At 42.0% G+C, this 13,790-nt stretch overlaps 1 protein-coding gene and 1 non-coding gene across 2 annotated transcripts in view; both read left to right on the plus strand.

Annotated features, from left to right (window-relative positions):
* The window catches only part of HS6ST3 (heparan sulfate 6-O-sulfotransferase 3), a 721,357-nt gene that overhangs the window by 243,318 nt on the left and 464,249 nt on the right, over positions 1-13,790 (plus strand). The gene's annotated exons all lie outside the window — the stretch shown is intronic.
* Positions 11,093-11,164, plus strand: TRNAC-ACA (transfer RNA cysteine (anticodon ACA)). The gene has a single exon. It is a non-coding gene; the product is annotated as a tRNA-Cys (tRNA).

The following is a 13,790-nucleotide window of genomic DNA, read 5'->3' on the forward strand; positions in this document are numbered from 1 at the left end:
AACTGTCTCTTTAATTTATCAGTGCTTTCAAGGTTCATCCATGTTGTAGCATATAATATTGCTCTGTATGGATATACCAGTTTTTTAACTATTCATTTGTTGGTAGACATTTAGGTTGTTTCCATATCTTTGGCCATCATGAATAATGCCGCTGTGATCATTTATGTACAAGTTTTCATGAAATGTATGTTTTCATTGGCCTTCCCAGATGACACAGTGGTAAAGAATCCCCCTGAGAATGTAGGAGACTCAAGAGACAGGGGTTCGATCTCTGGGTTGGGAGGATCCCCTGGAGAAGGAAATGGCAACCCACTCCAGTATTCTTGCCTGGAAAATTCCATGGACAAAGGAGCCTGGTTCTATGGGGTTGCAAAGAGTCAGACACAACTGAGCATGCATGCACATATTTTCATTACTCTTGGGTCTATACCAAGTAATCAAACTGCTGAGTCACATGGTAATTCCATGTGTAAACTTTTAAGGAACTACCAAACTGTCTCCCAAGGCTGGTGCAGCATTTTCCCTTCCCAGAAACAGTGTATCAGGGTTCCAGTGTCTCCCTGTCCTGAGCTTTTCATTCATTTTTGTTGTTGAGCCACATTAATATAAAAATCTATACTTAGCCTCAACAATACATTGTCAACACCGCAACCAATATTTATCAAACTTGTTAGGACATTATCAGGTACAGTTTAAGATTTGACTGCATATAACTTGAGAATGGTCTTTCTAGAGCTCTTTATTAGGAGTCAGAAAATTTACCAGTTCTAGAGCTCTCTGAATACTGGGAAAGCAAGTTTGCTACCCCAGAAATTGTTTTTTTTTCGTTCTCCAAGGACATTACATAGGAGTCTCTGGTTATGGCTTCTGATGAGATTTGCCACTGAGTGCTTCAAAATGGCAGTGAGGTTTTCAGTTACTCCTCAAATGACTCCTTTCAAAACAGAAAAAAAAAAAAAGACTACCAGAGCTCTCCCTGACATAGTATCTTGGGGTCGTGTGTGTGTGTGCTCAGTCATGTCTGACTCTTTGCAACCCCATGGACTGTAACCCTCCAGGCTTCCTTTGTCCATGGAGTTTTTCAGGCAAGAATTCTGCAGTGGTTTGCCATTTCCACCTGCAGGGGATCTTCGGGACCCAGGGATCGAAGCTGCATCTCCCATGTCTCCTGCATTGTCAGGGGGATTCTTTACCACTGCGCCACCTGGGGCCATATATCGGAGACTGAATATTCAACTTCACATGTTTTCCTTCTTCCTTTGTCCTGAAAAGTCATTCTCATGCCGGAGTGAGCACTTGGATCTTTTACTCACTGTTTTCTTTGCAAGATAGTTGTCTAATGCTCTTCCTCTTCAGATTATGAAATTGTTGTTTACTTCTTCATTCAAAGCCTGAAGCATATCTGAGTGTGTTTCTTGACCTGAAAGGGAACTTTTAGGGGAAGAGAGCACAAACCTTCACAAGCGCCTGGTTCTATATTTTCTCTCACCCTGAAGTTTTCATTGAGATTGTGAGAACATTCAGTTCTAATATGTTTTCCTCACTCTTTTGCAATTGTGCATAGCAGTGTTGTTATGGAAATAGACTGTGTTGAGGCATCAATGTGTACAGAAAACTGACAGAGAAACACAAAAGGTTTGAAAGTGAGCCTTGTTGAAATTCAAATTGGGGTGAGATTCATCACATGCTATTTCCCATTTGAAGTTTTCTCTGACACGAGAGTGGGTCATATTTATTTCTGATCGGGACATCATTTAGTTAACTTCAACACTGCCAGTGGCCAGCAGCCCCAGCATGGGCCCACAGCTGGTTGGAGGGCTTCCGGATGGCCTTCAGCATCCCCAACTCAGGGAACAGATGCCAAGACCTCAATTTCTCATAGTGAGTGGGATCTTGGATCAATCTGGTCTCAAACCTTTGATGCTTCGGTGAGTCTGCTTCCTTTCTGTGCCAAGGCCCAGTGTGGTAGGTCATTGACGGTCATCCAGATCAGACTGACTTGCCTCATGTTTTTGGATTTTATAATGTGGATTTCTGACCCTTGCCTAGGGCTGGGCTATGGAACAAGGCTAATTTCCTTGGTCCAGGTCCTATTTTGTTTTCCACAATTACTTTTTTCATCCCTTCTGGCTGTGATGAATAATCAGTATATTTTCTTTTTGACTCTAATAAAATTGACTTTTAAGAAAAGAAACATTGGTCTATCTTCTTTTGGCTTTCTTATTTAATACGTGGAATACTGAGGGGAAAATGTTCTCTAACCCCTCTACTTTGAATCTGATTCTCTTGGATTAAAAAATGTATGATCTCTCCATGTTGAAGTCTCCCTACCCTCAGATCATTTCTCCTGGATCCTTGAAGATTGAGCCTCTACCTCACTGTCTCTCTTTCAAAACTACTTGTGTCATATTTTCTGGTGAAGTCTATAACCATGAGGATGATGCTGTCTATATTCTTGCCTCTGATTTCCTTGGTCCTCCGAGGAAATGATTATGCTTATGTTATGGTTATGAGTTTTTTCCTCTAGTCTTCTTCCGCTGGTCCACCCTGGATGTCATTATTACTGTTAATTTCAACTCCTCCACATCTTAATTTTAAAAATACCATTTTCTTACCACCATGTCCTATGTTTCCAACATTTTTTTCTCTGTAGCATGACTCCAGAAAGTTTTCAACTTCTCTGGAACTACACTCTCTCTCGCCCCTCTCCCGTTATGCTCTTTCTTTCCTCCAATACACTAAGTAAATTCCATGATTAATGATTGCATTTTTTCCCTTGTCTTTTGCCTCAGTGTCTGACTCCTGTATTACTTCTTTGTACTTGCCTGGTGAAACCACAACCCTAGGTATATTCACCTTTCTGCATCTGTACCCACGCAGGTGAATGTGACCAGAACAAAATAGACAATCATACTGAGAAGTTTCATTTTAAGTCATGACCATGAATCTCAAATGTGCCCATACCATGCTTCCTTAGTCCACTCAATTTCAACTTTCCTGCTCACTCTCATACCTTTCCCCCCAGACTCCTAGTACATTTTTTCCCATCCTCATTATCAGCTGATGACTTTATTTCTACTTAACTAGAAAAAAAAATGGCAGTGATCAGAAAAGAACTTTCAGATTCTCATCATCTCATCAACCTATACCCTCTGCTTTTATAACAATGACCACAGACAAACTTTTCAGCACCTAAAACAAACCAGTTTCTCAACCTATTTAGTAATTTTTACTGCTTTGTCTCTTCAAGAACTCCAGGAATTTCTGACTTGCATGAGCAATTTCCCTTTCTATTTGGTCCTCTCCCTCAGCAGATAAAAGTGCTGTTTATCTCCCCTGTTGAAAAAAAGACTCTGCCTTGACTCAATATCTCTTTCAAGTTCTGCTCTCCTTCTCTACTCTACTTCATAACAAAACTCCTAAAAAGTATTTCCTGAATTTACTGTCTCCATTCCACTCCTTGCTTTCTTTCATGAAGCTACTATAGTCAGGCTTTCTTCCTACCACTCCTTTGAAATTGCTTTGTTAAGACCATTGGTGACCTCTCTTTAGCTAGATCCAGCAGTCAGTTGCAGTTCTCTGGCCATATCTGTGCATTTGACAGTCAATCACTTCCTTCATTTTGAATGAGTCTTCACTTGGCTTCCTGGACACCATGCTCTCCGGGCTTTCCTCCTGCCTTGTAGTTGATTCTCAGTCCCACCTGCCAGTCCCCCTTCACCTCTTCAACTTCCCTTTATTGGCACATTGCAAGGCTAGGTTTTGGACATCTCCTCCATCCCTCTCATTGATAGTTTCATTCAGGCTCATGACTTTATGTTTATTTACTTACTTTTTTGAACTGAATTGCGGACTTTCCTACTCAGAGTTCATAGAGTTTGTTTGTTTGTTTTTTGGCCATGCTGTACAGCATGTGGGACCTGAGTTCCCTAACTGGGGATTGAACCCACACCCACTGCAGTGGAAATGTGGAATCAACCACTGGACCATCGGGGAAGTCTCCAGGCTCATGACTCTAAATACTACCTATGCATTATGGGTCTAAATCAGCATCGCCAGCCCGCACATCTTTCTGTCACTCCTCATGAGACAGCCTGGGACCTGGGACCCTTTCTCAGGGTGCTTGCCCTTGCACCTGGACAAACAATTCCTTGAGCAACAAAACACAGAGAAACTGTGAGTGAGTGAGTGAGAGAGTGAAGTCACTCAGTCGTGTCCAACTCTTTGCAACCCATGGACTGTAGCCTATCAGGCTTCTCCATCCATGGGATTCTCCAGGCAAGAATACTGGAGTGGGTAACCATTTCCTTCTCCAGGGTATCTTCCTGACCTAGGGATCGAACATGGGTCTCCCGCATTGGAGGCAGATGCTTTAACCTCTAAGCCTAAGGCACTAAAAATAAGTGCACACATATGCAGTTGGGGCAAATTATGAACAATAAGATACAAAAAGGCCCCAAATCAACTGCCACTTCTGAGGGAGGTGCCAGGAACAAATGCAGGGTACTGCCCATGATCCTTGCACAGAGCAGCACCAAGAGAATGGGCAGACCACCCAAGCCACCCTCTGGCCTGACTCACTAATCTGCCTCTAGCTTCACACCACTTAAAGAACCATCTTCCCCTTCCTGGGAGCTAGCGAGGACACCTGTTACTTGTTTTTGCTACCTTATTCTCCATACCCCTTCCTTTCTTTACACGGTTTCATATTCTCTGAAGAACCTATTTAAAGTTGCAATCTGCTGCCTTCTGGCACTTTCTATTTTCCTTTCTTCTCTATTTTGTATAACATTTATAACCATCCAACGTGCTGTCTATTTTACATCTTGTTTATTTTTTACTCCCTCCCTTAGTAGAAAATAAGCTTCATAAAGGGCAGGGATTTTTGTCCATTTCCTTCAATGCCAAGAACAGTGCCTGGCATAAAAAGAACTCAATAAATATTTGCTACATGCATACCATGTGAATTTAAATTGGACTTTCTTTCTTATTATAACTTAGTAATTTCACAAATGATGCGAGGAGACAAGTCTCCTTTAAATGAACCACATTGAGGAACTGAAGACTACTTTACCAGTCCCCTGCGCCTCTGTGCTTGTCACGGGGATTTGCAGCACTAGAGGGTAGAAAACTAGCCTCCAGGAGGAAATTGATAGAGGCAGCTGCTAAGCACAAATGGGCTGGCAGAAGTTGCTGAAACTTTCTTACTCTGCATCTTCAAAAACTTTACTGTACAATTAACAGTTCACCAGTAGGGTTGAGGGCCTCATAAACAGCTTCAGGATAGGGGCATAAAGTACCCTTCTTTTTTACTAATTTTAGTTGTAGTAAAGTAAAACATTTGAGGGCTTCCCCGGTGGCTCAGTGGTAAAGAATCTGCCCGCAAGGCAGGCGCTGCAGGAGACATGCATTGAATCCCTGGATCAGGAAGATCCCTTGGGGAAGGTAATGGCAACCCATTCCAGTGATCTTGCCTGGAGAATTCCATGGACAGGAGTCTGGTGGTCTATAGTCCATAGGGTCGCAGAGTCAGACATGACTGAGTGACTTAGCTCACACACACAAAAGACTTGAAGGTAGATGCTTGCCAGAGCTAAGGAACTTCACGACAGTTAGTACCTGATGTAGGTGGAATGTTGCCCCCTCTCAAAGAATATACTGGAGTCTTCATTCCCGGTTCCTGTGAATGGAACCTTATTTGGAGATATAGTGGGTTTGGTTTTTTTTGCATATACTTAACCTGAGATGAAGCATCAGAACTATGTTCTTACAGAAGGGGGAAATGTGACAAATAGAGAGGGGTGATGTTATGAAGACACAGACAGAGCATCATCTACAAGCCAAGGAATGCTGAGGTCACCAGAAATTAGGAGAAGGGTTGGAGCAGATTCTCCCTCAGCCCTCAGCGGGGAGTAACCCTGCCAACACCTTTGTTTCAGGTTTCTAGCCTCTGGGACTCTAAGACAATACATTTCTGTGATTTAAGCCACCTAGTTGTGGTGCTTTGTTACACAGACCTAGGAAACTAGTTCATTATTTTACTTTTATACTGCATATAGCGTGAACATATTATTTTAGGAAACATAATTTATTTAAACCCCAGAGCTTTAGATTTTAATTATCTAGAGAAAATTTCCGTCCATCACTCACTCACTAGTAGAATCATAGCATGGATGATAACATTCTCAGACATCTAGTGAAAAGAAGTATAATTTTACTTGCTTTTTTAATGTATCATTTATAAGGCTGACTTTACAAATAAAAGGACAAATTATGTGTAACCATTTAATGCTAGATGTGAAGAACTATTTTTAAGAAATATTGCTCTACAAGTGCAATTCATAAAAACATGATACCCCCTCTGAGCTTCCTGAGGCCAGATAATGTTTTCACATTATCTTAAACATTTAACATTAACTCCTGGGACTATGAATGGAGTCTGGAAGTAAAGGTTACTCTTGAGGGGCTAAATTTTGTCATTTAAGTCAGATGAGAAAGTTTTTAGGACACTGTGAAGTTCATTTAAATTGACAGACTTTCATGTTAGTAGGAAGTGGTTTTCTATGTTAAAATCTTTTCCCTCCTGTATTCATTATGCATCTTAAGATATGGTAATATATACACAGAACTATGTTTTTTAAATACTTAATTTAGTTGGAAATTATTGTAAGAAAGAAAAGATCTAAGAAGAGAACAGTGGCTTTAAAAATTCCGTAGTGATAATGAACTTGGAGGGAATCCTTGTATACTAAGTAAATTGTAGGCTAGAGACAATGGGAAAAATATACTCAAGTAATAATACTGAATATTATCCAATTGGCTCTATTTGTGAGATCCATAATTTTAAAACATATCTGGTATATTCAATTACTTTCTTTCATGTTTCATGTTTCTTTCCTCCAATTTTTATATCACAGTTTTAAATTTTGTTACACTTAAAGATACTTGACAGTTTTGTATAATACATAAAAACCCTGAAGGTCTGGGCATCTATGACTCTTGCAGGCCTAGTAAACTTTGGATCTCAGTTCTAGCTTTAGCTTTACTACCAACTAACTGGTGACCTTGAGAAAGTCTCTTCACCTTTTTGATTTCGTTTTTGACATCTATAAAACTTTAACAGTCTGTTTAATTTGCCTCTTGATGTCTTTGTGGAGCCTGACAACATTTAGATATGTGGTTCTTTCTCCCGAGAATTTAGAGTCTGCATGGCACTGTTTGAAATTTTCTCTTGGTTTAGGTGGGGTGTCTTGGTTTCTAACTGGCTTTAGTGGCCTTTCCTCAGTAAAGACCGTCTTAGGACATCTTTGAAAAAGTACTGCATGATCTGTGAGAATTTCGAGAGGGTTGTTGTGACTTAAAGGATGGAAAAGAAACAAACTTGAAAGTCTTTCATATTTTGCACAAGTGATTTCTTAGTGTCTAAATATCCACTGACCTGCAAAGTACCTATTTAAATGTTTCATCGGTGAAAGTGGAAGTCCATCAGTCGTGTCCGACTCTCTGTGACCTCATGGACTGTACAATCTATGGAATTCTCCAGGCCAGAATATTGGAGTGGGTTGCCTTTCCCTTCTGCAGGGGATCTTCCCAACCCAAGGATTGAACCCAGATCTCCCACATTACAGGCAGATTCTTTACCAGCTGAGCCACCAGGGAAGCCCAAGAATACTGGAGTGGTTAGCCTATCCCTTCTCAAGGGGATCTTCCCAATCCAGAAATTGAACCGGGTCTCCTGCATTGCAGGTGGATTCTTTACCAGCTGAGCTACATGGGAAGGCCTGAACCTATTTAAATGTTCCATCAGTAACAAGATGTAAACTTGCCTTTGGCAATATCTGCTTGTGGAAAGGCAATGGAAATGCAGACTCATTGCACATATTGGGTCATAGGCTGAGATTTAAGACCATAACTGCATGTATGACAGCTAAGCTGGGTTCTCTGCATGTTCTCTGCAAAGATTCCATGTCTATAATTCAGGGTCCAGAGTATAGAGCGATTTCCAACCTTATGTCCTTCTTCAGCAAGTCACTAAACTAAAGTGAAAAGTCTTCAGAGCTCTGTGTGTTAGGACTTGTGGTAAAGCTCAGGTTCTGACAAAGGAAAGGTGATGGGGCTGGCAGAAGGGTGGCAGTTTGAGCATCATGTCCCTTCTCTCTTTTTGGAGTCTCACGGGGCTGGATGGTCCTGGGAGCTCTGGGAAAGCTTGTAGCATCCTCCAGCTGCTGATAAGCTTTTGGAGTAACAGTGGTTCTGGGATTTGCAGGAGAAATTGACAAGGGTGGAAGCCCTAGTTGTGTCCAGAGTAGAAAGATGCAGTGTGTCATTATAAACAAATTCTGCAAATATGGATTTGGGGGGTAGGTGCTTTATAAAATTTAAAGTTTCTGTTGATGGCAGGATACAGCACATCGACCCTTGGATAGATGAAGGCAGAGCTCTTTGTTGCTTGTAGCTCCCAACAAGGGCAGGCTAGCAGGCAAGGCCACAGGGAAGGTTGTTCCCATGGACAGGATAACAGCAGGTTGGAACTGCAGGAGGTAGCTTGTGTAGGCAAGTGGGTTAGCTAGGTGTCATGGGTTCTCTGTGGATTCGATGTTTTAATAATTCTGCAGGCTCCAGGGCAGAGGGTCTGTCCTTAGTGGTCCAGTAACTGGCCCGGGGACAATTAGAACAGGTGCATTGGAGCCCATGGTGTGAGAGCCTGATAAAAGAAATGGTAAGGGTGTGGACTCAATTAGCTGGGCAGGAATGAGAACTGACTGGCCCCTAGCCATGACCTCGAAAGTGGATCAAGATGGCATTTAAAACAAAGAAACTATATTACAGCAAATATAGGGCCTTTATAATTGCTTAAGTACCTAAATGATGCTTCTCAATTCTGCCAATGGTTAGTGGATGGCAGGGGAGGACAGATATTCAGGGAACTAAAAGACCTTAGAGAGCACCACCCAACACCACTCAAAGCTTGTGTGTAAACTGGCCATTGGGCATCTTGCTGTCCCATGGAGGCTGAAGGTCTTGGTGGCATGGGAGGGGGCTGGTTGTTGCTAATAGGGAGTGGCTGGTGCAGGAGGTGTCATGTCCTTATTGAGGGCCATCCCCATAAGCAAAAGAGCCTTGGGACCATGCCAATGGATAAAGTAGAAAGCACAGTCAGGGTTAGTTGTTGCTGGAACACTTGCAGGCTGAAAGGGGTTGAAAAGTCTCTAGATTCACCCAAGCCTTTTCTTGATCAACAGCATGTCCCAAGTGATGGTGTATTTACACATAAACGTTAAACCAGTCATTCAATGGTTTTCACAGACCTCAGTGAGCAGCCTAAGTGGTATTGTGGCCCCAGTGACATGCTTGACTGCTGGCTTTGCCAACTGAGCCGTACAGAAGCTTGTCCTAAGCTGGCCTCCATTTTTATGCCTTGTGTCTTTGGGTCTCTGGCACCACTGTAAGTAGGACTCTACTCAATGCCTACACCAACTATCCTTTAGAGGTTGCTAGGGTAAATGTTTCCGTGGTGATTCTAACTTTTGGAATAAGGCATGTAAGAGAGGGAAGCTTGGGCCGGTCCTCATGGCTCCAGTTGACTAAGTTGCTACCTATGGAGCAGAGTTTTGCAAATCACATGGGGACTGGTATAAGGCTCTTCTCTAGATTTATTTCCTTCAGCCTCTTGGATAGAGTCTTATTTGATAAGGTATTAATGGCCTGCATAATTCACTCTTTTTTTTTTTTTTTTCCCAAGGATGTACAGAAAACAAAGAAAAGCACTCCTTGTGGGTGTCAGTGGTAGAATAATCTCTTTTGTGATTAGGCTCATAATGTCTTATAAATGTGGCCTTTCTTTAGTTTATCGGTGCCTGGGAAGTAATAAACCCATGTTTGACATTTTAAAACACTGTGAATTCTGGTTAGTTTATCACCATTTTCCTTAGTTATTTAGGCTCTAAATGTCATAAATTGTTGCACCCTCAAGCATCTGGTCGGAGAAGGCAATGGCGCCCCACTCCAGTACACTTGCCTGGAAAATCCCATGGACGGAGGAACCTGGTAGGCTGCAGTCCGTTGGGTCGCTAGGAGTCGGACACGACTGAGCGACTTCACTTTCACTTTTCACTTTCATGCTTTGGAGAAGGAAATGGCATCCCTCTCCAGTACACTTGCTTGGAGAATCCCAGGGACGGGGGAGCTTGGTGGGCTGCCGTCTCTGGGGTCGCACAGAGTCGGACACGACTGAAGCAACTTAGCAGCAGCAGCAGCAGCAAGCATCTGGTGATACACTGAAAGTTTTGACTATTTGGCCACGGTATTTATTATCTATACTTTCATAATTATTTTATATTAAAAAATCTGACTTATTTTTATTGTATTTGAATAGTGCTTCAAAATAAGACAATTAGATGTACAAGACTTAAAACAGGAAAGTTTCTTTCTATTCTCTGTCCACCTTACTCTGCAGAGACAGCTACTTTATTTGAACTTCTACTATTTACGTTCGTATTTCTAATAACATAATTTTTCAGTTTTAGATTATTCTACTGACCTATGGGTTATTTGGAGATGAATTATGCCCTTTTGGGCTTCCCTTGTAGCTCAGCTGGTAAAGAATCTGCCTGCAGTGCAGGAGCCCTGGGTTCGATCCCTGGGTTGGGGAGATCCCCTGGAGAAGGGAAAGGCTACCCACTCCAGTACTCTGGTCTGAAGAATTCATGGTCTGTATGGTCCACAGGTCGGAAAGTCAGACACAACTGAGTGACTTTCACTATGCCCTTTCAAAATTCATGTACAGAAACCCTAGCCCCTAGTCCCTTAGAGTGTGACTGTATTTAGAGGTAGGGTCTTTGAAGAAGTAATTAAGTTAAAATGAAGTCATTAGGATGGGCTGTAACTCAATCTGACTGGTGTCCTTATAGATTAGGGCATGAACTTTCACAGGGGGTAGAGCCTGTGAAGACATTGGAAGAAGACGGCCATCTATAAGGATTCGGGAACTGGTGATCTTGCTATATGTTTGCAAAGTTAAGTCAAATTGCTGCCTGCTCCTGAAGGTATAGATGTCTTGTCTACTAAGTCAGTGTTTTAGAGGAATGGGGCTTCCCTGGTGGCTTAGATGGTAAAGCGTCTGCCTACAATGCAGGAGACCCGGGTTCAATCCCTGGGTTGGGAAGATCCCCTGGAGAAGGAAATGGTAACCCACTCCAGTAGTCTTGCCTGGAAAATCCCATGGACGGAAGAGCCTGGTAGGCTACAGTCCATGGAGTCGCAAAGAGTCGGACATGACTGAGCGACTTTCTTTCTTTCTTTTAGAGGAATAGTAGGGAAAGTTCAGATTGTGCAGTATGCTGGCTCCTCTGTGAAACCTTTGGTGATATCCTATAAGAAAGACAAAAGGTTGAACTGAAAATGGTCTATTTTTTTAAAAATAGAGGTACAAGAATAATTAGTTTTTCTAAAAGAAATTGACTTTGGCTATGGTCTGAAATCTGTATCAGTTGATTAAAAAGCCAAATTCTGTCCCTAAAACAAGCAGAGGCAGAGAGGTGGATGCTTAACAGGAGATGAAATAGGTCCCAAAAACATGAGCCGGAGCTGTCAGGAGCTCCCATATTCCTCTGACTCTTTTGTACCTGCAAAGTGATCAGGCCTGAGGGGAAAGAATGCATAATGGGTGGTATTTCCTTGCTCAAGGCTCTGGTTTCTCACTGCCTGGAGGCAGAGGCCTTCTGCTCACCATTCTGTGACAGTCTGGATGGGAGGGGAATTTGAGGGAGAATGGAAACATGTACATGTATGACTGAGCCCCTTTGCTGTCCACTTAAAACTATTACAGCATTGTTAATTGGCTATATTCTGATATAAAATAAAAGTTGTTTTTTTTTTTTTTTTTTTTTTTAAGAAAGCCGAGGGCTGGACAGAGCCCAGAGATCTGGAGCAGGGACACTGCAGTTTCCAGAAGTAAAACTATCAGAAAGCAGAGAGACCATATTTATTCAGTAATTGAAGAAGTGATTACCAAGGAAACTCAGATTAGTAGATTACATATAGCCCATGAACGTTGATCTCTTAAAACAATCCTCTGCCGTCCCCTCATGACCCCTCCTCAAACTGAACTAACAGTGGGTTACTATTGCTATTAGAAAAGACTCCTATTCTGGGAAAGATTGAAGGCAGGAGGAGAAGGAGAGGACAGAGGACAAGATGGTTGGGTGGCATCACTGACTCAATGGACATGAGTTTGAGCAAGCTCCGGGAGATGGTGAGGGACAGGGAAGCCTGGCGTGCTGCAGTCCATGGGGTCTTAAAGAGTCAGACCCGACTGAGCGACTGAACAACAGCAACATCTATTGTTATTCAAATCTTGAGAAGGGGTTTCTTTTTTTGTGGTTTGTTCGTTTGTTTTTTCACTTTATTTTACAGAAGTATAGTTGATTTACAATGTTGTGTCAATTTCTGCTGTATGACAAAGTGATTCAATTATACATATTCACATAGTCTTTTTCATATTCTTTTCTATTATAGTTTATTCCTGGATATTGAATGTACTTCCTTGTGCTATACAGCAGGACGTTGTTGTTTATTCATTCTAGGTAAATGTCCCTCCTCCTTGGCAACAAGTCTGTTCTCTGTATTTGTGAGTTTGTTTCTATATAGTAGATAAGTTCATTGTGTCATATTTTCGATTGCACCTATAAGTGATATCATATTGTCGGGGGAGTTTGTGATTTCCTTGGTTCTGTCTCCTCACAACAAAAATTTGAAGTGACGGACCAGTGTTACAGCTCCATGTTACAGCTCAGTTTTATTTAGAAAGTAAGGGAAAATACATCCTTGAGCCGTGAGGACATGCCGACCCAAAAGACGTGAAGAGAAGAGAGGCCTCCCCGCCCAATTTTGGCTCCTCTTTTTATATGTGTTTTCCCCTCCCCCTGGGCCTGCCCTGTGTAAATGGGGCCAGCCAGGAGTGCTGTTTGTTTTACCTGAGGTCCTCACTCCGGACCTTGGACCTTCCTTTGTCCTATTTTCGCGGGCTTTTCCCTTCCTTGTCTTTTAGCCCCCACCATTCTTGACTCCCTTTTCCTATTCTAACTGTCTAACAATATGATATTTCTCTTTCTCTTTCTGACTTACTTTGCTCAGTATGGTAATCTGTAGGTCCATCCATGGTGCTGCGAGTGGCATTATTTCATTCTTTTATTGGCTGAGTAGTATTCCATTGTGCATATACTCTTTTGTGTAAATTTTCTTTATCCATTCTTCTGTTGTTGGACATTTAGGTTGTTTCTATGTCTTGGCTATTGTGAATAGTGCTGCTATGAATGTAGGGGTGCATGTATCTTTTTGAATTCCAGTTTTCTCCCACGATATGCCCAGGAGTGGGATTGCTGGATCATATAACAACTCTATTTTTAGCTTTTTGAGGAACCTCTCTGCTGTTTTCCATAGAAGCTGCATTAATTTACATTGCACTAACAGGATAGGCAAGGTAGGAGAAGGAATTTCTTGAGCATCATCTGTGTGTAGATTTGGGGGACAATGGAAGAGGATGGCATTCTTTGTGGGTATAACCACAGATTCTGGAAGACAGGGATCCAAGAAAGTCTCTCCAGAGAATAGAATAGATTTTGACAGGTTTGCTGATGAAGAACTAGTTCTCTCATTCAGGACAGAGTCCTGGCTCTTTTTGTCCAGCTGGGTGTGGTTTATAATGTGAACCAGGAAGCCCAGGGCAGTGTTTCCCAGTCCCCCTTTTTTCTTAATTACTTTGTTTTTTTAATTGCAGTTTTTGCGTTTTT

The sequence above is a fragment of the Bos indicus genome, chromosome 12 (genome assembly GCF_029378745.1).
Source record: "Bos indicus isolate NIAB-ARS_2022 breed Sahiwal x Tharparkar chromosome 12, NIAB-ARS_B.indTharparkar_mat_pri_1.0, whole genome shotgun sequence".
In the NCBI taxonomy this organism is placed as follows: domain Eukaryota; kingdom Metazoa; phylum Chordata; class Mammalia; order Artiodactyla; family Bovidae; genus Bos; species Bos indicus.